The sequence below is a fragment of the Hyla sarda genome, chromosome 6, assembly GCF_029499605.1.
Source record: "Hyla sarda isolate aHylSar1 chromosome 6, aHylSar1.hap1, whole genome shotgun sequence".
In the NCBI taxonomy this organism is placed as follows: Eukaryota; Metazoa; Chordata; class Amphibia; order Anura; family Hylidae; genus Hyla; species Hyla sarda.
Window position 1 is genome coordinate 111327550 of NC_079194.1, and position 24385 is coordinate 111351934.

Below are 24385 nucleotides of genomic sequence, written 5' to 3' on the forward strand. Positions count from 1 at the left end.
TAATTGTTCCTCATTGTATTCACAAAGTATTATGTTCTGGTAGGCCGCACAGCGCCCGGTGTCGTGTTTCCTCTTGTCTGTAGCAGTTTCGCTGCATCGTCTCGGCTAATGCTTCCCAGACCTGTCCTGAAGCTGATGAGTCATCCTCACGCTCCATGTCTGTGTGCAGCCATCTTGTCATTTCATTCCTTCAATCCCTGCTTAAGTAGGCAGCCGCCATCTAGAAGAAAGGAAAAGGGGCCAAAGTGTCTATTTTAAATATTTACAGGCTTATTCTGGTGGTCACCAGTGTTTAGAGCAGTGTTTCCCAACCAGGGTGCCTCCTGCTGTTGCAAAACTACAACCCCCAGCATGCCCGGACAGCCGCAGGCTGTCCGGGCATGCTGGTAGTTGTAGTTTTGCAACAGCTGGAGGCACCCTGGTTGGGAAACACTGGTTTAGAATCTGCAAATGTAGTATTGCACAGTTACATATGAAATGTCAGGTGGGCAATGTTTATGTGGAGTGTGTGTGTGTGTGTGTGTGTGTGTATATATATATATATATATATATATATATATATAAAAATATCAGCCAGATGCACCAATTTTACTTTGTAATGACATTAATAACTTCACCACAAGATCTACGGCAAAACAAAAAAAATATATATTTGTGGGACAAAATTGGGGAAAAAACGCCCACCCCCACATGTCTTAAACAATGATAATAAAAAAAAAAAAATTGGTGGAGTTCCCCCTATTTTCATTCTCAGCCAGATACCAACTAAACAGCAACAGCCTGACGTTACCAGGGTGGGCGAGGACCATTGTTACTGGCCCTCCCCAGCCTAAATTACGCCAGACTGTTACCGCCTAGGCCCAGGATGGTACCGGCTCTTCCTGACACCCCTGTGGCAGTATTCTGTCTTATTCTGGTCACCAGTAGAGATGAGCGAACTTACAGTAAATTCGATTCGTCACGAACTTCTCGGCTCGGCAGTTGATGACTTATCCTGCATAAATTAGTTCAGCTTTCAGGCGCTCCGGTGGGCTGGAAAAGGTTCATACAGTCCTAGGAGACTCTTTCCTAGGAATGTATCCACCTTTTCCAGCCCACGGGAGCACCTGAAAGCTGAACTCATTTACGCAGGATAAGTCATCAACTGCCGAGCCGAGAAGTTCGTGACGAATCGAATTTACTGTAAGTTTGCTCATCTCTAGTCACCAGTGTTTAGAGCAGTGTTCCCCAACCAGGGTTCCTCCAGCTGTTGCAAAACTACAACCCCCAGCATACCCGGACAGTTTTGCAACAGCTGCAGGCACCCTGGTTGGGAAACACTGGTTTAGAATCTGTAAATGTAGTATTACACATAGTTACATATGAAATGTCAGGTGGGCAATGTTTATGTAGTGTGTGTGTGTGTGTGTGTGTGTGTGTGTGTGTGTGTATATATATATATATATATATATATATATATATATATATATATATAATCAGCCGGATGAAGTGCACCTTGCGCAAAATTAACTGTGATCGCCTCTGAGCGTCCACACATGGCTGCAGTCCTGATACTCCGGTATTCTTTCTCTCCGAAAATAGCAGCGCCAGACAGACCCCATTGACTATAATGGGGTCCATCGGGATCCTTTATTGGCCGTTATGACCCGTCAAAATTTCAGCCATCCAACTACATAAAAAAAAAATGTTCAATTCAAATGGGTGTTTGCCGGCCATATTTGACAGGTCATACCGGGCAGTGTGAAAGGGGCCTTAGATCAGCTTTAATCTAATTTGGAGTTTGTTTTTAATTTATTGGGTGGGAAAAAAAATCAGTAGGTGTTTTTAATTTATTGTTCAGCATGAAAACTTAAATAAAACGTGAATTTGGGTAGGTGGATTGGGCTTGGTTACTTTTTATTGACTCCGGTACCTATAAATTTGCACACCACAATGAGTTGGTATTCCTAGCCTTTAAAAATTTTTTTTTATGTTTTTCATAAAATTTTGGCTGTAAAAATGTTCAGATTTATGATAAAACTGACTGCTTTTTTAAGGCTGAAAATGTGGTTTGCAAAAAAATAAAATAAATTTGAGCATAGTTTAAGCATCCCAGTGTCAGGGTGGACTCTTTATGTCCGTCATATGTATGTTAAAAATTCTCACCAAGCAGAAGGATTTTAGAAGTCTGCACAGGAATCAAATGCTGCATAAAACAGGACCTGGTAGTGTTATTCACATGAGACTGTCAACATGACTGTTACCTTGGAAACAGAGCGTGTTGCTTCTACCACCCCGCTCTTACCGCTGTCACATCACCATGCAGAGCCTGCTTTACTATGTTATTCTGATGCCATTCACCCTTCTTGTAACATGTTGGGGCTTTTATGTGGACATTTCAGTATGTGAATATTAATCTCTGACTCCCAACCATGCTCTCTACCAAACGTGCTAACTATTACTTTCCCATGTTTAGCATTAAGCTGTCTCACACCAGATAACATCTTGAATATCATTTAGACGATTTCGGGTTAAGTTTTTTGTGAAAATTTCATAATATAAATTGGTTGATCCCAGTGATGGTTTCCCTTTCCAAAATGGTTTCTTTAAGAATTTAATTTTGTAATACCTTAAGGCCAGAAATAATAAATTGATGTCTCGGGCTACATGTTTGCTGGTAATGCATGGTGATGATTTGCCTGGTCTTTTCTGTGCGGACACGTGCCAGTTAGCATTGTATATCCCCAGTAGCAGTAGGTCGTAGCCTGTATATTCAGTGTTCGTAAACACCAGTGTTGACTTTACAGGCTGATTCATGTTAACAGGCAGATCGCAGCACATTTGTGTCCATAGCTACCTTGGCACACCAATTTGAATGTTTACTTTATTATTGCAACAGGTACTGTGTGAAAGGTGACACTTCTGTAGTTTAGACCTGGTTGCTTCTGTTTAGTTTAATGGAGATCTTGTGCAGGAGTTGTGAAGCCTAAGTCACTTGCTTGCAGTGTCAGGTTAATCAAGTAGACCCTGTCCTTCTCTGATCTCTACCCACCTTCCTTCCTGCTTTGCATTTTATTCCAGCTCTGACTTGCCTTTGTAACATTAAGATATGCTCCAGAAGTGCCTACAAAAGTACTGAGGCTGCTCCACATTTTGTGTTATGTAACATCCACAGACATTACCCCACATAGAGAAAATATATAGATAATTGATTGCACCAGTGTAGCTCTTTATATTAATTTTATATGCACATTAGACCCTTCATGGGTGCAGCATTGCCTATTGATATGCTTCTGAATCCATCCTAGAGTCCCACAATACCATGCATTGCTGCAGCTGCCCTTACACTCCTTGCATTGTAACATTATTCATCTACAATTGCCTTGTCCACCAGTTTTAAAGGGTTAGTCCAGGGAACTGAATTTTTAAGACCCTTATCTCCTATCAACAGGGTAGGGGATAAGTATCTGATCGCGGGATAGGTATTTGACTGCTGAGACCCCCCACAATCTCCTGTACCGGGCCCCAAGGTACTTACCCATCCTTGGAGCAGAGCAGCCCCCACCTTCCTGGACAAAGTGTTGGCCGGCTCAGCCAATCACCAGCTGCAGCGATGTCCGGCCTCAGCTTGGCTGATCGGGTCGTCACTTGCATTCTTCCAGGAAGGCAAAGGGGCCACAGTGTGCTGAGGACGTGTAAGTAGCCAGGATTCTGTACAGGTGATCATGGGTGTCCCAAGTGTCTGATCATGAGGGCCCCATCTGTGGTTTGGAAATAAGTTTATAAAAGTTCAGTTTCCTGGTCTAACGCTTTTAAAATTACAACTAGGACACAAAATAGAAGAGGAATTATGAAAGAATATAACTGCATAACAGTCCCTGTTATTATTGGCACCTTAAAGATGCAACCAATTTTAGTTTTCACTTTCATTTTTCCATGGGGGACAAGATGATTGACTGATCATATTAACCAAAACAGTAACACGTTGGTGTTATGTTTTACTTTTTTTTTTCCACCTATATACAGAGCTGTGTGGAGGCTTGGTTTTTCTTGCGAAGTGAGTTATAGAATTTATTATGGGTTAGATGGGACTTCATGGTTTTCATACCTTGTTTTTTGGGAGGTGACCAAAAATTATTCTGCCAAATTCTCCTGTTTACCCACACTAAACCCAATACACTGGGCTATAGTGTGGGTGAACAGGAGAACGATGAGGGGTCACTGACTCCTATACTGACGAGATCACGTGAGCCTCAAAAATGAATATTCAAATTATTGGCGGGCCCGCCGGCAGCACACAATTTACAGAAGATGGAAGCAGATCTTCTGAGGGACAGATACTTATAACAGTCAGTGACCCCTCATCGGTCTCCTGTCCACACACACTATAACCCAGTGTATTGAGTTAAGTGTGGGTGAACAGGATGACCATTTTCCTTTAAATGACCAGCATTGAGGGTCATTTCGATTCCTGTCTCTGAAAGGGAGCTGGTGGTGTATGTTGCCAAGGGGTAACCAATATCTGTAAGGCTGCATTCACACCACAGTTCCCATATACGTTTTCAATAGGCATTGACGGTTTTGTCCGTTTTTTTTCCTGTACACAAAACCATAGCCTATCACGATTTTTGGTCCGGGTGAAAAACCGTATTAAACTGTATACATTTTTATTTTAACATTGGAGTCAATGGGAACCATACAGAACAGTGTGTGCATATGGCTCCATCCGTTTTGCACCATACGGTTATTGAATTTGCCCAGTTTTTTTTTCATTGAAGTTCAATCAAGTGAAACTTTATTCATAATGGAGTGAAAAGATAAAAACGTATACGGTTTGGTCTTAAAAAAATGGATGCAACCGGACATCATTTTTCAAACCGTATATGGGTTAAAATTTGTACACACGTCTTGATACAGTTTAGTTCGGTTTGGTGAAATCCGTTTTTCATCAAAAACCTGATACGGGAACTGTATTGCAAAAACATGGTGTGAATGCAGCTTTACTCGTGCAGGGCGGTATTACCTTTTAGACTGCTGAGCTCAAGGGCGCTTATTTCCTTAATTTAATGGGATGCTCTTTCGCGCATCATGCTTAATAACCGATGTGGGTGGTTATATCAGGCCGGATTTTATGTATTATTTGGATGTCTCTTAATATTTGCTGCTAAGAGTTGAGTTCACATACATACCCCAATATGGGCTGCTGCAAAACAACGTCCATTTTGTTTCCAACTCTCTTGTTAATAATGAGCCTCCAAATTATCAGATGGATGTTATTGGATTTGTGGGAGCTGATCTGAGCCCATGGGAGTTTCCATATAAATTAAAAAAAAATTATTTGTACTGCAAGATGCTTATTCGGGCACTTGATGTGCAGGTTAGGAAGCATGTGCGTTCAGTAGCAGTGCTGCAAAAATACTGTTTTCGTTACAGCCACGAGTTAAGTTGACCCACTTTTTTCTGAAAGCATCAAATGGTTTAGGGAAACATTTGTTTCTTTTAGCAATGTGACTGCTTTTCCATGGGGTCTTTAGAAGCTTGATGTCTTGATGAGTGGAGAGAAGGTGCAGATACAGCAAGTCTAAGCTTCCTTTTTTTTATATTTGCTGCCACATGGGTATGGCCAAACACCAGTAGGTTACGTTTTGGACCCAGTTCACAGCTCAGACATTGTTGTGTAACCATTTTTTTTGTATAGAGCTATAATAAGGTTTTTGTTTATGGAGCCTCTGCATAATTGCATGTTCCAGCATGTGGCATATGCTTGGAGCTTTTCTACCCTTGGCTTCATACATGTGGCACCTGAAGGACACTCTAGGGCAATGTTTCCCTGGTTGACACTCTAGGGCAGTGTTTCCCAACCAGGGTGCCTCCAGCTGTTGCAAAACTACAACGCCCAGCATGCCCGGACAGCCGCTGGCTGTCCGGGCATGCTGGGAGTTGTAGTTTTGCTACAGCTCGAGGCACCCTGGTTGGGAAACACTCCTCTAGGGTGTGTTCACTTGTGACAAATTTGATATGTAAGGGCTCGTTCACACAGCTGCCTGCTTCCATCAAAAAATACCCGTTATGCAACCCGTTTGCTAATTTTGCAAATGGGTTGTAAAGGGCAGTAAACAGACCACATTGATCTCAATGGGATTTTTTTTAAAGGCCTTTATCACCCGTTTGCACCCGTTATGTTTCTAACCCGTTATTTTTGACGGCCAAAAGACGTTCCGTGCACAATTTTTTTTGCCCGTCAAAAATAACGGGTGAAAAACGGGTCTTTTAAATTTAACATTGAAGTCTATGGGAAACGGGTGAAAAACGGATTACCCTTTAATGTACCCGTATGTCCCCGTTAATTTCAATCCGTTTTTCACCTCTATTTTCTTCTGAGCATGCTCAGAAGAGGTGGCATGAACCAGGAATTAACGGATTAAAGGATTTACGGATTAAAACTGGTGCAAACGGATAGAATATAGGAGTTTTCAACTGTTAAAAAAAAACAAAAATAAAATAAAACGGGTTACTAGACCAGTTTGCAATCCGTTTGCACCCGTTGGTAACCCTTTTTTTTTTTTTCATGTTCCGTTAATTTACTACAACGGGTAAATATCGGGACGGGAACCAACGGCTGTGTGAACTTGGCCTAAATGGTTTCTGTATCATGTGAAGGAACAAATAGTGAATATACACCTAAGCACCTGCCTACAACTCCTAAGTGTTGTATGAAATAAAAACTAGCATAACATATTTTTAATAATTCCTATATTTGGAGTCTGTAGAATGTTCGGACCCTGGGATTCTAATGAACTCTCATCACCTTGGAGCTCTATTCAGAAGAACAGAGTGGAATACAGGAGCAGTAGTGTCATGGTCTTAAAGTCCAAGGGCATAGAAGGATCCCATATAAAAGGAGGAACGTGCTAATTCCACTTCACTGCAAAATGATTCCGTATAAATCCAGCGACTATGAAATATTCGTCTGTTGGCTGAGGTCTGATTCATCCTATAATGAAAGGCGAATTCTGTTTTGCCAAGGGCAGTAAACACCTATTCCGCCTCTTTCTTGTCTTTTTATGTTTCCACTTATTGGTTAAGAATGACTTAATCCTGATAATAATATGCACATGTTTATGCAGGATCAGGTTGTGCTGAGGTTCAGGCCCATGTCTAGCTTTTATATCCAACTTGGAAACTCATAGAAATAAAAAGGAAGTGTATCCTATGGTGCTGTTGCTTTCCTTTGCGTGCAGTGTTGCATCATCCATGTACTTTATATCACGTGAGGAATGTAATGATACTTGGTTTCTTTTTTTTTTTACTCTTTTCTTTTTTTTTTTGCAGCAAAGGCAGTGGCTTACAAAACAGGAAGCATATTGTGCTATTAACTCCTCTCAGTCTTCTCCTCATAGTCTAGCAAAAGTCTGTGCGAAGTTTAATGTTAACTTGGTCTGCGGTGGGCAACATATGTCACACTTCCTTCCACAGACCCTAAAAGGCAGATCATTCTGCATTATTTTTATAAATTTTTTTTATTCAAACCAAAATTCATTAAGGAAAAAACAGAATACAGACAAGTAAATAAAGCAAGAAAGAACAAGGTTCCTCAAACATGGGGCTGATAACATCAACCACTCTAGTATAACAGTAACATGGTAAGCGTAAACTCACTGCTGTATAGAAACCCTAAAAAGGAAGTAGTAGGTGACAAGGGTGTACAAAATGTTAAAAGATAAATGGGAGGTAAGGTAAGAAAGTTTGGAGTAGAAGGGTCACAGAAAAAAGTTGGGTCAGGAGGGAGGGGGCATTGGGGAGGTAACGCGTCCGGCAGGGGAGGAGGTCGAGGCCAGGCCAAATTGCAGAAAAGCTGGAGAGGCAGAGTAAACCATCCAAGGGCGCCAACGTGTAATTCTGCATTATTATGTTGTCATTTTCTTTATTCCACTAAGGCTGCATTCACATCTCGTTTTTGCAATACGGGTCCCGTATCCCGTTTCTGTACAAAAAATGTATGTCTCCAAACCGGACCGAAACGTATGCAACCGTATATGCCTCCTCACGTTTTTAAACCGTATACGGTTTGAAAACTGATGTCAGTTTGCATACGTTTTAATACGTTTTCCATGAAAAAAATGGATACGGTTTTAAGTTTGTCAACATTTTAAATAAAGTTCTTTTTTTATTGAATTTATATAAAAAAAAGAAAAACAGTATTGTGCAAACCAGATGTAACCGTACGCACATACGGTTACCATAGAACTCCATTTTAAAATAACCATTTACAGGTTAATACGGTTTTTGACCGGGACACACAACCGTAGTAGACTACGGTCTGGTGTACCATTACAAACCGTATAAACCCGTAAATGATGCAAAACGTACACAACCTGATGCTACGGTTGGCATACGTTTACAATGAAATGTCTATACGGTTTGCAATACGGTTTGATACGTTTTTTTCAATGAAATCGGATATGGCAACCTTCTTGCAAGAACGAGATGTGAATGCAGCCTTACTATGCCTTGCAGAGTGTGTCTGTCATTTAGCTCAGCGGTTTTCATTTAGCAGTACCTCAATATATTGAAAAACCTTATGATTTTCTACATTTGGGTTTCTTACATAACAGCTGTTACGTCAACAGATTGCCTGCAAAAGCTTTCCCCAAAGCATAGATAAATATATTGGATGGTTATGTGCCATGCGTGCAGGTAGTTTCCCTCCCCCGCCTGTAAAATATATACTGGGATCAGCCTTTTTAATGGGCGGCAGGACAGACGCAGCAGTGTCACAAACAGGTTGAAGTGTTCAGCTCCGCAGTTATGTGAAAAGATCCAATTGATTAGAATTCCTCCCCGCCCCCCTTCTCCTCAATCCGTAGGACTCCGACTGTGTCTCTCCCTGCATTATATAGAGGTCACGTATGGTGCAGAGCCTCCATGATAAGGCTGGTAATAGGAAATGCCTTCTTCTCCTTACAGTACAGTGCACAAGGGGAGGATGGGCTGTCAGGTGATGCTGTGAAAATGGAGAGGCTGTTTGTCTCCACAGTGAGATTACATGTATGTTCAAGTAACCCCCTGACAAGCGCTGCCTTCAGTGTCCTGTCTCCATGGCAACACAGACCAAATCTTGGCAATCTCTTCAGCGTGCACTTTTTTTTTTTTGCATTGATTTCCAGGGTAGATGAGACCCACCACACAGATCCCTCTGCCTTATTGTCGACTCTGCAAAATATGGTTTTACATTATCGGCTGGAATTTTAACAGGTGTATATTGTATTACACTGTCAGTCTGCAGATGTTTTACACAACGCACAGTATCTAACGCACAGTATCTTGATTGTGCTCAATGTGAAATAATCAAATGGGCAGACAGAAAGATAAGATGGCCGGTATCGGTCATAGCCCTGTTTTAGTTCTGTATGCTGAAAAGTCCCTTTTAGTTTGTGGTTGTATGAGTGGGAATTTTGTTCTCTCAATCTGTTGTAGAAAGCAGAGTAATATTTGGTTGTTAAAGGTGTACTACTATGCAGTTGACTTTAGTCTACTGTTCCCTGTTATCTGCCTATTCAGTACACGAAAGCTGACTAGTGTCTAGGCACAAATTCTTATGGATTCTGATTTCTTTTTTTTTCTTAGGTTTAAAAAAAAACCTTCAGAAAAACCTTTTATAGGTGTGTGACTGATAATTGCAGCTGTCAGCGAGCTGCCATTTGTGCTTTAGGATTGGCTTACCTCAGAGTATGTATGTAGATATATATTGCATATGTATATAACATACACACACATATATATATATATATATATATATATATATATATATATATAGAGAGACATACATATATAGGTGTGTGTATAGATATATATATATATATATATATATATATATATATAATATAATATATAGGTGTGTGTGTATAGATATATGTGTGTGTATGGATATATAGATATATATAGATAGGGATATATATATAGAAAGAGATAGAGATAGAGACATACATATAGGTGTGTGTGTGTGTATATATATATATATATGTATGAGAGAGAGAGAGATATAGAGATATATATATCTCTCTCTCTATATCTATATATATCTATCTGTGTAGAGATATATCTATGTGTAGATATATATATATATATATATATATATATATATATATATATATATATGAGATACAGATATATGTATGTATATATAGATATATATTATATATAGAGATATTTTTATTATTTATTTATATTTTAATATATTCAGGACGCAGGCTGCATAGCCGTGCATGTCGCGCAGGGGGAGGGAATCATTAGATTGAGGTCGCAGAAGGGATCACCAGAGCAGTTATCCATTATATTCCTGTACGTGTTTGGAACAGAAAGCAGCCAGTGAACCTTTACTGTTAGAGCCCGTGCTGCATTTTCCTTGGGAGATAAGATTAATGCTTTCTGCATCTGGGACAGAAATAGGGCAGTGCAGAGAGAGGGATGATTCCAGAAGTTGCCTGACAGTGATCCATGAGCGGGGAAGTTTGCCGCGCTGAAGCATTTGGTGGTTTTAAACCTGAATACTGAAAAATAAATGTTCCACTCATCTACGTTTACAGGATAGGCTGCCATTGTTGACATCACATTTCAATGCTACTTGCCTATCTTGTGAGAAACCATTCATACCCGAGCTTTAAGACAACATCTGTAATCACAGTTGTGCAGCTTTTTATTCATCTTGGTATCTGTAATTTTGTGCATGTTTAAGTGACATTTATTAGAAAGGCTTATTTGCATGGAAGCATCTGGTTCGGCTCCGGCTTCTGAGACTGATCAGCCCCAGTGTCTGTCATCCTTCAGTGCTATTCTTAAAGGAATTTTCTCACCGTTAAATATATTCAGTGTATAGATCAGTGTTTCCCAACCAGGGTGCCTCCAGCTGTTGCAAAACTACAACTCCCAGCATGCCTGGACAGCCTTTCGCTGTCCAGGCATGCTGGAAGTTGTAGTTTTGCAACAGCTGGAGGCACCCTGGTTGGGAAACACTGGTATAGATGATAAAAATGAGTTGTAGGCAGGGAAGTGACCCAGTGAAATTATGACCTATTCATGCATAGTATGGTGCCACCTGGTGTTCAGCTGTATACACGTCCATACCATCTGACTGCTGGTGGTCACACATGCTCATTCGCTCCCCCAGCAGCCAGGTGTCTGCGGAGAAACCTTTGTGGTAACATGGCTGTGTATCTGTGCAGACTACTACTGCAGGAGAAGTAAGGAATGACTGCCAAAGGGGACTGACCAGAGATTGCTGCAGCACCAAGGCGAACACATGAAAGAAAAAACATTAAACTGCAGTGCTTCTAGCATAAAAAAAAATATACTTTAAAATACATATTTTGAGTGAAAAAGAATCGAGGAATAACATCTTTAATGTTTTTAAATTCCATTTAACTCCACATTTCGTACCCATCTCTTGCCTCTTGGTTATTTCTAGCTGCATTTCTAGTTAAATTGTGAGTTTCCTAATGAATGGCGGATGACAATAGATATTTTATCTTTGGTAGTTCTCAGGTAAGTGGCTGCCACACACCTCTGGTACAACTTCTCAGCCAAAGTGAAAGATTTGTTGGATTTAAATAGAGCATGTCCAGTCGCTATTGGGACTGTATTTATCATAAACACAACATTATAGATGGATCCAGCTTGGATCAGTGTTGGCTGTTATTGAATCTCATAGCTATGAGCAGCCAAGTGGGATGATGGACCTCTTCTGTCTGTCTGTTTTCTTCGTCATGCTGTCCCTTTGTCTTGTACCTATTTTAGCATTGGTAAGACATCTTACAGTACTGGTTCCACCAAAGCAGCTTAGCAATACCAGCTACATGTATAGTAAACTCATAAGCCACCGGTAGGAGTTAATGCGGTCTACCCAGGGACTAGACAAATCTGGAAGCCAGGTAGACAATTCACTCAGAAATGTAAATGCTAAGTAACTTTGAAAGGAAAACTGTCAGAATACAGTGACCCCCCCCTGACCTACGATGGCCCCGACATACGATCATTTCAAGATACGATTGCCTCTCAGAGGCCATCGCATGTTGAAGGCAGCATCAACATACGATGCTTTTGTATGTCGGGGCCATTGCATAAACGGCTATCCGGCAGCGAAGACTGCTTCAGTGGCCACCGGATAGCCGTTTATGGTGCGCCGTGTGCCCCTATGATCAGTTAGCTGTCCTCGGGGCTCCGGCGTGTCCCCTGCTACGCAGGCGCTCTCCTTCAATGTCATCACGTCGTCGCGCACGCCATCCCGTCATCCAATAGGAGCGGCGTGCATAGCGACGTGATGGCGGCGACGGAGAGTGAGGATCCCGGGCAGCAGAGACGTTCCGGAGCGACGGGGACACCCCGGGGACGCGGTGACAGCGATGGAGGTTGACATCCAGGGCAGCGGTGACTGGTCTGGAGCAGCGGGGACACCTGAGTATTACCTCCTATACTTTACATTGCACGGATCCCTCAACATATGATGGTTTCAACAGACGATGGTTCATTTGGAATGGATTACCATCGTATGTTGAGGGACCACTGTAGTACCCGCACAAACCAGTGGTACTGCCTGGTAGTGCGGGTTACGATTCAACCTTCAGGCACTGTGACTGAGGTCAGTGCGTTTTTTTTTGGCTCTCGGCCTTGCTAATAATTATTCACTGCCTCCCTCCACCTCTCCCCCTCCATAATCGCGTTTACTGCGCATGTGCAGCCTCCTGGCTACACCCGGAAGCGGCCTCAGAGCGGCTTCATAACAGGCTTCATAACTGCGCTGAGGACGCTACCGGGTGTAACCAGGAGGCTGCACATGTGCAGTAAATGCGATAAGAGCGGTGGAGGGAGGCAATGAATAATGATTAGCTGGGCCGAGAGCCAAAGAAACAGCGCTGACGTCACAGTGCCCGAAGGCTGGATCGTAACCCCGCCCGTGCCACTTACTGCTGATTTGCATATTCAGAAAGGAGGAGATATCAGACGGACGGAGCAACGGATCCAGGCATTGTAAGCACTGTTTTTCTCAGTGTCACCCGCACTACCAAGGCCGTACCACTGGTTTGTTCATGTGACTATTCTGACAGTTTTCCTTTAACTAGCGATCTGACTTTACATTGACAAGACAAACAGTGTATGTGGGCAGCACCGTGGCTCAGTGGTTGGCACTGGTGACTTGCAGCGCTGGGACCGCGCCTGAGAAAAACTGTAATAGTGCATTAGTCTGTGTGATCTGCCAGCCAGACTTTTCACTACTAAGGCTCCATTCACATGAGGGTTACATATGAGGATGCTGGAAAAAGGATAATTAAAGTTATACTGCAGTGTACCGATGTCAGGCCTAGTCTACAAGTGTCTTTCACTTCGTTTGCAGGGCTCAAAAGCACCGTAATCTACACATCCACTTCAAAGGATATGTTCTGAAAACCGATGCCATCACTAGTAGACAGTCAGCAAGTGGGCCTAGTACAGGTATACTGTAGTCCATGTCAGAACACATCAGGCATAGCCCCTAAATGTCAATGAGACCAAAGATAACATAGAATGTACCTAGACTTAGAGCAGGGAGTACATCAGCTGCAGATAATCTGTGTGAATCCACCCTATGGGTGCGTTCACACGCTCTTTGTTTTTGCGGGTGTTCCGCTGAAAGGGGGCAGGCTCTTCTCGGCTGTCCATAGCAGATTTTCCGTGGCGGAATTTACACTGCGGAAAATCCGCCGCAGTCCCTACTGACTTCATTAGGTCTTGCGGCGGATTTTTCGCAGCGTAAATTCCTCCGTGGAAAATCTGCTATGGACAGCCGAGAAGAGCCCGCCCCCTTTCAAATACCCAGCGGAAAACCTTCAAAAACAAAGAGCGTGTGAACGCACCCTTAAAGGAGGTTTTCAAATTGTCACATTCTGAGAAGCGGAGCATGAGCTTGAAATCATTGTAACTCTTCAAAATATTTTAACCATTTATGGTAATCCCACAAGTTATTTTGGGTTCCTATTAAGCTTCTGTGTACAACACATGAGCACTTAAATATAGTGCACATCTCTAATCCCCCGTAATATTGCCATGAATTTGTGATGTTTAGCACTAGGTCTGTTGTGTTGGGGACGTTTGGTGAGAAGTTTTTGGTGAAGCAGGCGGTTTAGGTGGAACACAATTTAACCCTTAAATTGCAGCTCTGGCTTGCATTATTTATAAATATATGTTGGTGCATGACAGGACCCATGGGTAGGGAAAGGTTTTAGAAGAGACAAAGCTTCACTGAGGAGCCCTGGAGTCTGCTGGGTTATTGATACTGCTCCTCTGTCTACCCTCTGCTGCTTTACACCAGGATTGCATCATCCATAGCAGAGCTGCCAACTCCTCTCTGCCGTACAAAGAGGGAGTCAGACAAGGCCTTGTGTCTTCAGAGGCTTCTCCTGTCTTCCTGCCTTTTCCTGAAGCCTTACTGAAGCCTGGCGTCACCTTTTGTTCTGAAATCCTATCTTTTAGGCTGTCTTAAACCTCTACCCCCATCTGCTTCCTTCCAAACTATAGTCAAATTTCTCATTTCCTCTTAACTCTTTGGCAGCTGTACTAATGGACTGAAACCTTTTATTGAACTATCTAAAAAATAAAATTAAAAAATAAATCAGCTATGTTAATGTATGCCTTGGCTATGATGGTTCTGTTTAATGGATATGTCAGAATATTTGTTTGGTATTCCCAGATTAGTTCAATGTGACACCATGTTTGTTCTGTTTATTGTGGTGCTTTTGCCATACATTTGCCTCTTTCGGAGCCATCAGGGACATGATAGTATGTGATAGTATTTGTGTAGGTTATTTTATGGTATATATCCACATGTGTTCCATTTGTACTGTGAAGCCTCATGGCCGTGGCCATATTATTGTTCTGAATAAGCTTTTAGCAGCGATCTGGAGCCATTCTTTACCTCTGTGCCATCAATTGCATACAGACTTTGTTTCCTGACAAATTTATAAAAAAAAAAACTAGATGAAGACCGTGCAGTTGACCATAGCAACCAATCAGATCGCTTTTTTGATTTTTAAAGAGGCCTGTGAAAAATGAAAGAAGCGATCCGATTGGTTGTCATGGGAAACTGCACCACTCTTCTTCTACCCAGGTCTTGATAAATCTCCCCCTTTGAGTATAAAGACATGTTCTGTTGGTATTGTGTAATGGGCTAAACATTATTGAGCTTCCATTCAAATAGTAAAGGGATGTACCTAGTTGGTTCGGTGTTCAATGTGGAAGGATGTTGAGGGTCATTCTCCCCTCCTGTTTAGAATATACTGTGACCTCTCTACCATTTTGCAGTACTGAGAGGACTGTAAGGAGACTTGCTTTACCAGTTTTCCTCTGAACACTCAGCGCACTGTATTTTACCGAGCATCAGACGGTGCCAAAATTCCCTGCTGCCAAGATGTGCGCAGTGTCAAGTCTAGCAGAACGCTGACCAGTGCGCTCAGTTCATTGAATGTGTGTGGTCATTGGCTTGCAGTGGGTCAGCCTTCTTTTGTCGTGTTAAGTAAGATCCTTGTGTGCTTCATAGTACTGCACCACTGTTCAGCTCTTTACGTGTACAGAAGGAACTAATATTTTTCACACACATGACTAACCGAGAACATGCATCATGCTTACTGACGTGATCTAAAAATGGCCATTGCTTTGACATATATAGTATGTTACGGTAGAAGCAGGATTGGTAATACTTCACACTTTCCTCTGTATAATAAAAATAAATTAGGAACAAAACCTGATCCAAGATAGACTGAGAATAGGACAATGGCACAGATATGTTTTTATTCAGACATTTTTACTCACATGGATGTACACACTTATGTATCATTTCTTCTTTTGTGTGTTTAAAGGGGTTATCCAGGAAAAAACTTTTTTTTATATATCAACTGGCTCCAGAAAGTTAAGCAGTATGTAAATTACTTCTATTAAAAAAATCATAATCCTTTCAGTACTTATGAGCTTCTGAAGTTAAGGTTGTTCTTTTCTGTCTAAGTGCTCTCTGATGACACGTGTCTCGGGAAACGCCCAGTTTAGAATTTAGTTTGCTATGGGGATTTTCTTCTAAACTGGGCGTTTCCCAAGACAGGTGTCATCAGAGAGGATTTAGACAGAAAAGAACAACCTTAACTTCAGAAGCTCATAAGTACTGAAAGGATTAAGATTTTTTAATAGAAGTAATTTACAAATCTGTTAAACTTTCTGGAGCCAGTATATATATATATATATATATATATTTAAAAAAAAAGTTTTTTCCTGGAATACCCCTTTAATCCTTAGTTCCTTATGTTTTTTTCATTATGTAGACCAATGTTTCCCAACCAGGGTTCCTCCAGCTCTTGCAAAACTACAACTCCCAGCATGCCCAGACAGCCTTTGGCTGTCTGGGCATGCTGGGAGTTGTAGTTTTGCAACACACACCCTTTCCACGTGACCATGCCCCTTTCCACAGTGGTCACACCCCCTTTTAGGGTTTTCTTAGTAAAATGGAGTTAGTCGTTTTTTTATTTTATTTTTTTTCAATTCTGGCGCAGACAGAATTTCTGGCGCAATGCGCCCGAATCTGGCGCACAACCCGACAAAACATGTCTGGTTTGCAGTAGTAAATGAGGGCCTATGTGTTGACTCGTGCAGCATTGATGTCACTCTGGAATTAATCCTTTTGCCTGCAGATTTCTTTATACTGTACAGGTAATATTCACAGAAGTGCATTAGTATAAGGAGCCAGGTTGCCAATCTGCACAGAAATTTGTTACTGCCATTTTATGAAACTACAAAAAACTGCAAAAAATATAAGTTTTTCTCCCTATGCATTAGTCATTAATAGATAACTTCATATCATGTATGCGGTTTGTAGGGGAATGCCAGTGTTTACTGTGTCATACATGTGGAGAGCCAATTGACTAATGAACCAAGCATAGTCACTAACAGACAGCATAGATCTAAAACAGGGGTCTCAAACTGTGGCCCTCCAGATGTTGCAAAACTTCAACTCTCAGCATGCCCGGACAGCCGTTGGCTGTCCGGGCATGCTGGGAGTTGAAGTTTTGCAACATCTGGAGGCCACAGTTTGAGACCACTGATCTAAAAGTATGTAAATGATGCCTAATGGCAGGACTCAAGCATGATTGATTACATTCTGGAGTTCAGGAAATAGACCGAATTTAGTAATTAATACACTATTTGGTCCACTTAAGTCAATGGTCCTCCCTTGGTAAACGTCAGAAAATCTTTTTTGCTGTTATCTTGAAAATGTACCCCAAAAACGTGATGCGGATGGACTTTACATACATGCAGAAAATCATGTTTTACCATAAAATGGACCGTCCTTATGTGTCCTGTTCACGTGACAAGAACTTGTCAATGGTCAGGCCTGTGTGTCCCTAACACATTATGTTTGAAGGTGAATCTGAAGTTTTACTTAGTCTATCCAGTCCAGATAATGTTGTGTTAGCTAAATAGTCTGTACTCCAAACTGATATGTTTTAGGCCCTGTTCAGATAAAAAAAAATGTTTTCATGTTTGTGCATATACCCTGAGGAGAAGCTTCCGATGCCTTCATTACTCTGCAGGAGGAGGATGCTATTGCTTTATTTTTTAATTAATTTATTTTTTATTTAGCTTTTTGTTTAAATAACCTATGAACCTTACCACTCCAAAACAGACCATATATAAAAATTGGTAAACTGTATTATGAAAATGATACAAAAAAGAGGTTAAAAGCAAGAGGCATGGACACAGAAAAAGGTGGGGATTAAGGAGAGGAGGGAATACAGAATCAAATATAATGGCTGTATAGTACTAATAAGAAGTCATGGCTAGCGAAACAAAACACCCACAATAATACAGTAGTCCCACACAGATGTCTATGGCAGGACTAGATAGAAATTAGGGATCGACCGATTATCGGTATGGCCGATATTATTGGCCGATAATCACGATTTTGGGCATTATCGGTATCGGCAGTTATCTTGCCGATAATGCCCCCCCACCGTACCGCGACCGCCACCCCCCGACCCGCCGCACCGCACCCCCCACCGTGATGCTGGGCGGTATACCGGTATGGATTTTTGCCCATACCGCTATACCGGTCGGGCCCCTCCCCCACGCTCCGAGTCAATAAAAAAATTAAACTTACCCGTAATGGGGGTGGTCTGGGCCATCTATCCTTCCTGTAGTGTCCGGGGGCGTTCCGGGTGGAGGGTGGTCCGGGCGCCCGCTTTAAATCAATGATCTGCAGCGGTGTCGCAGGGGGTTAAATAGCCGATAACTTATACCGGAATATCGGTATAAGTTATCGGCTATTGGCCCTAACCTGCACCGATTATCGGTATCGGCCCTAAAAAAAACGATATCGGTCGATCCCTAGTAGAAATGTACACATACCCCCACCGGTCACCTACCACACCTCTGATGTGTTTAGCTCTGGGGGCTTTGTCCAGGAGTAATTTTTTTTGTTTGCAGCATAATAACCTATACCAGCCAGATAGGTCAAATGGACACTCTTTATGGTAATGTGTTTTTTTTTCAACTTTGCGAGCCATTCATGTCCGTTGTTGTAACGGAGTATAACAGGAGTTATAATGGGCAAAGGGGATCCCATCTCCTTGAATGGGATTCCTCGAATGTCTCTTATAACTCCCGTTATTGCGGCTGAAAATAGCGAGAGAAAAAGACTGCGCAAGCACTAATTTTTCTCCCGCGATCTTCATAACGGCCGTCACACTACCGGGACTAACAGTAGTGTGAAAGGAGCCTAAGGGAGCGCTTATTTATACTGCTATGTTGTAACAAACTATCAGGGATGCAATTTCAGCAAACTAAGCAGTATTTTTAGTTTCTGTTTGTTTTTATCCACTGATGGCAAACTGAACATTGTACAACTGGGTTTACATGATGGCTTAAACCCCATGCAGTTTGCTGTGATTTTGTGATACAAATATACTAGCATGTGTTCTACTAGTAAAGAATATGTTAAATATAATTCACCCATAAAAAAAAATATACTCTCAAAACTGCTTCAAATCATGGTGAAATGCAGATTTTTAAATGTGTTTTATTGCTGTTACGTAACTGCAGAAATAATTAAAATACAGTGAACATCGTAGAATTGGACATTTAAACCCATGTAAATGTTTGTCACTAGGTTGTACCTGTTTGTGTTCACTAGAAACCCCCCCCCCCCCCCCCCCATGAAATCTCCCGATTTAATTACAGCATAATGGATGCAGCGCACTTAAGGCTCATAGCCAATGTAATTTCCTATAAACGTCACCATTCACAGGAGGCTTAGGTATTTCTCTGTATAGATAACTGATGTGACAGTGCTGCGTATCACTCTAAATATGTGCAATGTATGGGCCGGCATTTATCATTGTAGGTGTAAGTGAAGCATTTTTTTACACCTATTTTTTGGGTATGCTGGTAATGTATAGGAGCCCCAGATTTATTGGTCACAGAGCATTTGATAAATTTTCTGCTGGTCACATTTTTGGATATTTCTCTTCACATAAACATAAGTCTGGGCTGGTGTAGTTTGAGACTTTTCAGTGGCTTTGCGCCTTTTTTTTTTTGCGCCTTTTCACTAAACCCTTCCATATCATGTGTATGTTGCCAAAATCAGTGGATTGCAACTCAAAATCAGCAGAAATTTGTAAACCAAAAGGCGCAAATAAACCCTGCTTGCGCCTTTTTCTAGACACAAAAACCAGTCTAAAGGCCATGATAAATGTCGGCCATTGTGCATACTTTTCAATAAACAGACTGATTATTTTAATGCTTGGCTTTCTGCACGTTTTCCTTTTCTTGTGCTTCACTTGATATTTAGCCACAGAGGGATTTACTGACCTTTTACCATCCAGGTTGATGTGGAATCATTCCTCCTTGGTTTGGTATTGTTGTCAGGCAAAATAAAACAGCAGTGCACAGATCAGTGTTTCCCAACCAGGGTGCCTCCAGCTGTTGCAAAACTACAGCTCCCAGCATGCCCGGACAGCCAACGGCTGTCCGGGCATGCTGGGAGTTGTAGTTTTTCAACAGCTGGAGGCCCCCTGGTTGGGAAACACTGGCACAGGTACTGACCTCTGCTTCTCCATTCAGACCCATCCATTCACCTTGTTATCCAGGCGTGTCTACAACTAAAACATAAGTTGCATGATCCTCACCTGCCTCCTGTCACAATCTCTCTCCCCCCTGTCACTGTGCACTGAATCCCTTCTATACATTTCGTCTTCTTTCCCCCCCCACAGACTTAAACACACTACTGCACAGCAGTTCTTCTTCCTTCTCCCCCAATCCCACACACTGCTGGAGAACGTGTTGTGATATGAAACCATTTGAGTATGTCTTGGTAGTAAGAGAGCACACAAGGAAGAGAGGGTGTGACAGAGCTGGGAAGAAAACCTTTCTACATGGTAATCCAAGGGACGCCTCTGGTAGTCACATTAATGCTAGCTCAGTCTGATCTTTAATATGTCACAGAAGCTGTCCATATAAAAATATCATTTAGCGGTCATGTACAAGGCTTGTTTATAAAATAGCCTGAATATCAGTGCAAAATGCTGAAGAAAAACAAGTTGTGTCTGATGGCTTTTTACATGTCCCCCCCCTTGTAACCTGTGATTTTTGTTTTTCTTTTTTTTATAGCAGACTTCCAGAGATCGCTGGGAGAAGAGATTATTGGACCCTCACGGCCACAGGCCAGTCTAAAGGTGAGAATTAAGAAGTGTCCATTTGTGACTAGTTTCTTATCCTTGTTGTGTTACAGGCCTCGCATGGGTTAATATAGCATCCCGTTTTCTACTGGAATGAGATGTTCTGTCTAATTGAGCCACATAGATGGCAGAGAATCCTCCATGGGAAGATTTGGGGTCAATAGCATTTCGAGCCACACCAAGGTGTCTGATAAATCGCAGCGCCTCCTGGGGACAGGATGAGGGAGGCAGCCCAGCCTGTCTGCTATTAGCACGGGTTGACAGCAGTGCTGCAAATCTCACTATTGATTTAGAAGAGAGCTGGGAGGTTAGGACGTGCTCGCCTTGCTGCAGAGTGCCAGCTGTGGACAGAAGCAGAGGAGGGGGAATCGATATAGAGAGCACAAGTGATTTGGTGCATATAGCAGGAGACATAGATATCTCTGTAAAATGTGCTGCCCTAAACAAAGAAACTAAATGGCTTCATTTGTTGTTGCATTCTCTGCCCATACCCTGAGATTTTCCTGTTTAATATGACATTTATTTTCTAATATCTGTTATTGACATTTGGGAAAAAAATAATTAAAAAATGTTATGTTGGATATTCCTTTTTTTTTTTTAAATGAGAAGTCTTGGAGGTTATCTAGACTACTTGTCTCCAACTTGTGGCACTCCAGCTGAATTTCAAACTACAACTCTCAGAGTGCTCAGTTTTCTAGTTTTGCAACAGTTGAGAATTACTGATCATTAGGGACAAATTGGATGACATTTTTTGCGTTGGTTAAATCAGGTTAATAAAACATTTCTACGTTTCTGAGAGATCAGTGAGAATCCGCAATATTCTGATGCAGGTTTGGATTTACGGCCTTAGTTTGTAATCCCAGTAGACTAGTTGGTTTAGTACAGGCTTGTGACCCAAAGACTGATGAGCGTAGATATGTTTTAGCTGGTGGTGCAAAGTCATTCTATTTATTACCTTTATTTATCTATTTCTTGCCTTAATGCTGGACAAATCCCAGAAGCCAGGAAAGCATGTGTCTAGAGCAGGCATAGGCAACCTTCAGCACTACAAATGTTGTGGACTACATCGCACATGATGCTTTTGGCAGCATTTTAGATGTAAAAGCATCATGGGAGATGTACTCCAAAACATCTGCAGTGCCAAAGGTTGTTTATGCTTGGTCTAGAGGCTGCCAGCAAAACCACAACTCCCAGCATGCTTGGACAACCAAAGGCTGTCCGGGCATTTGGGAGTTGTAGTTTGTAACATCTGGAGGCACCCTGGTTGGGACACTGGCCTAACTAGGAGGAAAGAATCTCTAGTTGTTGCATGGATGGGTTGATTGATGTGACACATTTTGCGGCATTGGTCTAATTTTTTTAAACACATAATAAATTATATGCGCACACACATTCACATATATATATACCAGTTTTCATTTAGAGGCTTACATGATTACATCCAGAACTAGAGTGCATTGTTCATGTAAATGATGAGTGAAGATGCTGCCATCCTGTACCTCTGTTGCATATTGCGTGGGCTGCTGGTTTTCAGTGTGTTGTCTTGCTGCGGTGTGTAGGCTGAACAGACTCTCCTTGAACTTTTCTAATTCAGCAAAATGTTGTTTGTGTGTGGAGCGTACATTCTCTGTAACACTGCTGTAGTCTGTGGCAACCAATATCGCAATGTGTAACCACATCACCCTCAGGTCAATACATAGATGCAATGCTTTATATATTAAGTCAAATTATCCTGTAACAATGTACAATGAAATATCACAATAATGCAAAAATAATACATAATACAAAAATATCTGCAACTTCTTACTACTAAGCATGTTGGACCCTGGATGTAATTTTTTTTCATGCATTGATGTTTTGGGAACAAGTTCATCAGTGTGTGTGTGTGTGTGTGTGTATATATATATATATATATATATGTATATATATATATATGTATATGTGTGTGTGTATGGATATAGATATATATATAGATATATCTCGTGTTTTTTTCCACTTCATAGAATAGTGTAGCGGAATGGCTGCCAAAAAAAATACTGCAAGCCTATGGACATGTGTCACTGACACAGTGGCATATGTCAGAGCCTTCCATCATATTTTGGAAAGCAGTCACAACATATACCTCACATGGAAGGTTTAAACACACACTGAGCAAAGCCTTAATGATATTCATACAACCTACATATAGGTTCATGACCCACTTCTTTCACTACAGTCATAAAATGTAAAGGGAGATTTGGGAGGGATCTCTTAATGGGAAATAGTTGTGCTATATGCATGGACTGAAACATTCTAGAAACTCGCACCTCAGTGTTTGATTGGGAAAAGAATAATTTATTAAATGGGTGCTGCCATACTGAATTTATTATTGGTCTTTCACACCACCTTTAGTATCTTGCTGGGCACTTACTACATACTGGGAAGTAAGATCTATTGTTTATGGAACAGCACAGAGTTGTTCACCTAGTGATCGTCCTATAGCACCCAGTTTCTAATATTATGTTGGGATGGTGTAATTTATTTGGCATTTTTAGGATGTACTCATGTGTTGCAGCTTCCTCATGCTTACAATACCCTGATCACATGTGGTGGCCAGTGGGTGCCCGGTTTTAATTATATGACCTAGCAAAATGTTGTGCCATTTGGTTACATGATGTATGGGTGGTGGTCTGCCCGCATGCAGCGGCTAAAACATGTATGTTCAAAGAAACATAAAAAGCCTTAATAACTTTGTGATTTCCTTATTCAGTGGCATTTTGGGAGTTGTAGTTTTGCAACATCTGGAGGCACCCTGCTTGGGAAACACTGCCTTATTCCATTAACTTAAGTTGAGAGAAAAATCTGGTGTTAAGAAAGTAACTTGTCGCTTTTCTGAGTGGTTCCATTTGTAATCTCACATAGAAATTAGTGTTTTTAAGGTGTTATTTTTTTGCCCCTATAAACATACCCTTAAGGCATGTGCACATGGGCATTATACACTTCTCAAACAAATAAAGGGAACACTAAGATAACACATCCTAGATCTGAATGAATGAACTAATCGTATGAAATACTTTCATCTTTACATAGTTAAATGTGCGGACAACAAAATCACACAAAAATTATCAATGGAAATCAAATTTATCAACCCATGGAGGTCTGGATATGGAGTCACACTCAAAATCAAAGTGGAAAACCGCACTACAGGCTGATCCAACTTTGATGTAATGTCCTTAAAACAGGTCAAAATGAGGCTCAGTAGTGTGTGTGGCCACCACGTTGCCCGTATGACCTCCCTACAACGCCTGGGCATGCTCCTGATGTGGCGGATGGTCTCCTGAGGGATGTCCTCCCAGACCTGGAGTAAAGTATCTGCCAACTCCTGGACAGTCTGTGGTGCAACGTGGCATTGGTGGATGGAGTGAGACATGATGTCCCAGATGTGCTCAATCGGATTTAGGTCTGGGGAACGGGCGGGCTAGTCCATAGCATCAATGCCTTCCTCTTGCAGGAACTGCTGACACACTCCAGCCACATGAGGTCTAGCATTGTCTTGCATTAGGAGGAACCCAGGGCCAACCGCATTAGCATATGGTCTCACAAGGGGTCTGAGGATCTCATCTCGGTACCTAATGGCAGTCAGGCTACCTCTGGCAAGCACATGGAGGGCTGTCCGGCCCCCC

At 41.7% G+C, this 24385-nt stretch overlaps 1 protein-coding gene across 3 annotated transcripts in view; it reads left to right on the plus strand.

The window, feature by feature from the left end:
• Positions 1-24385, plus strand: part of SETD5 (SET domain containing 5) — a 106426-nt gene that overhangs the window by 30913 nt on the left and 51128 nt on the right. For all 3 annotated transcript variants that reach the window (XM_056524673.1, XM_056524675.1, XM_056524674.1), the window contains exon 2: positions 20656-20720. The gene's annotated coding sequence lies outside the window, so the exon portion shown is untranslated. The remainder of the gene's footprint in view (positions 1-20655; positions 20721-24385) is intronic.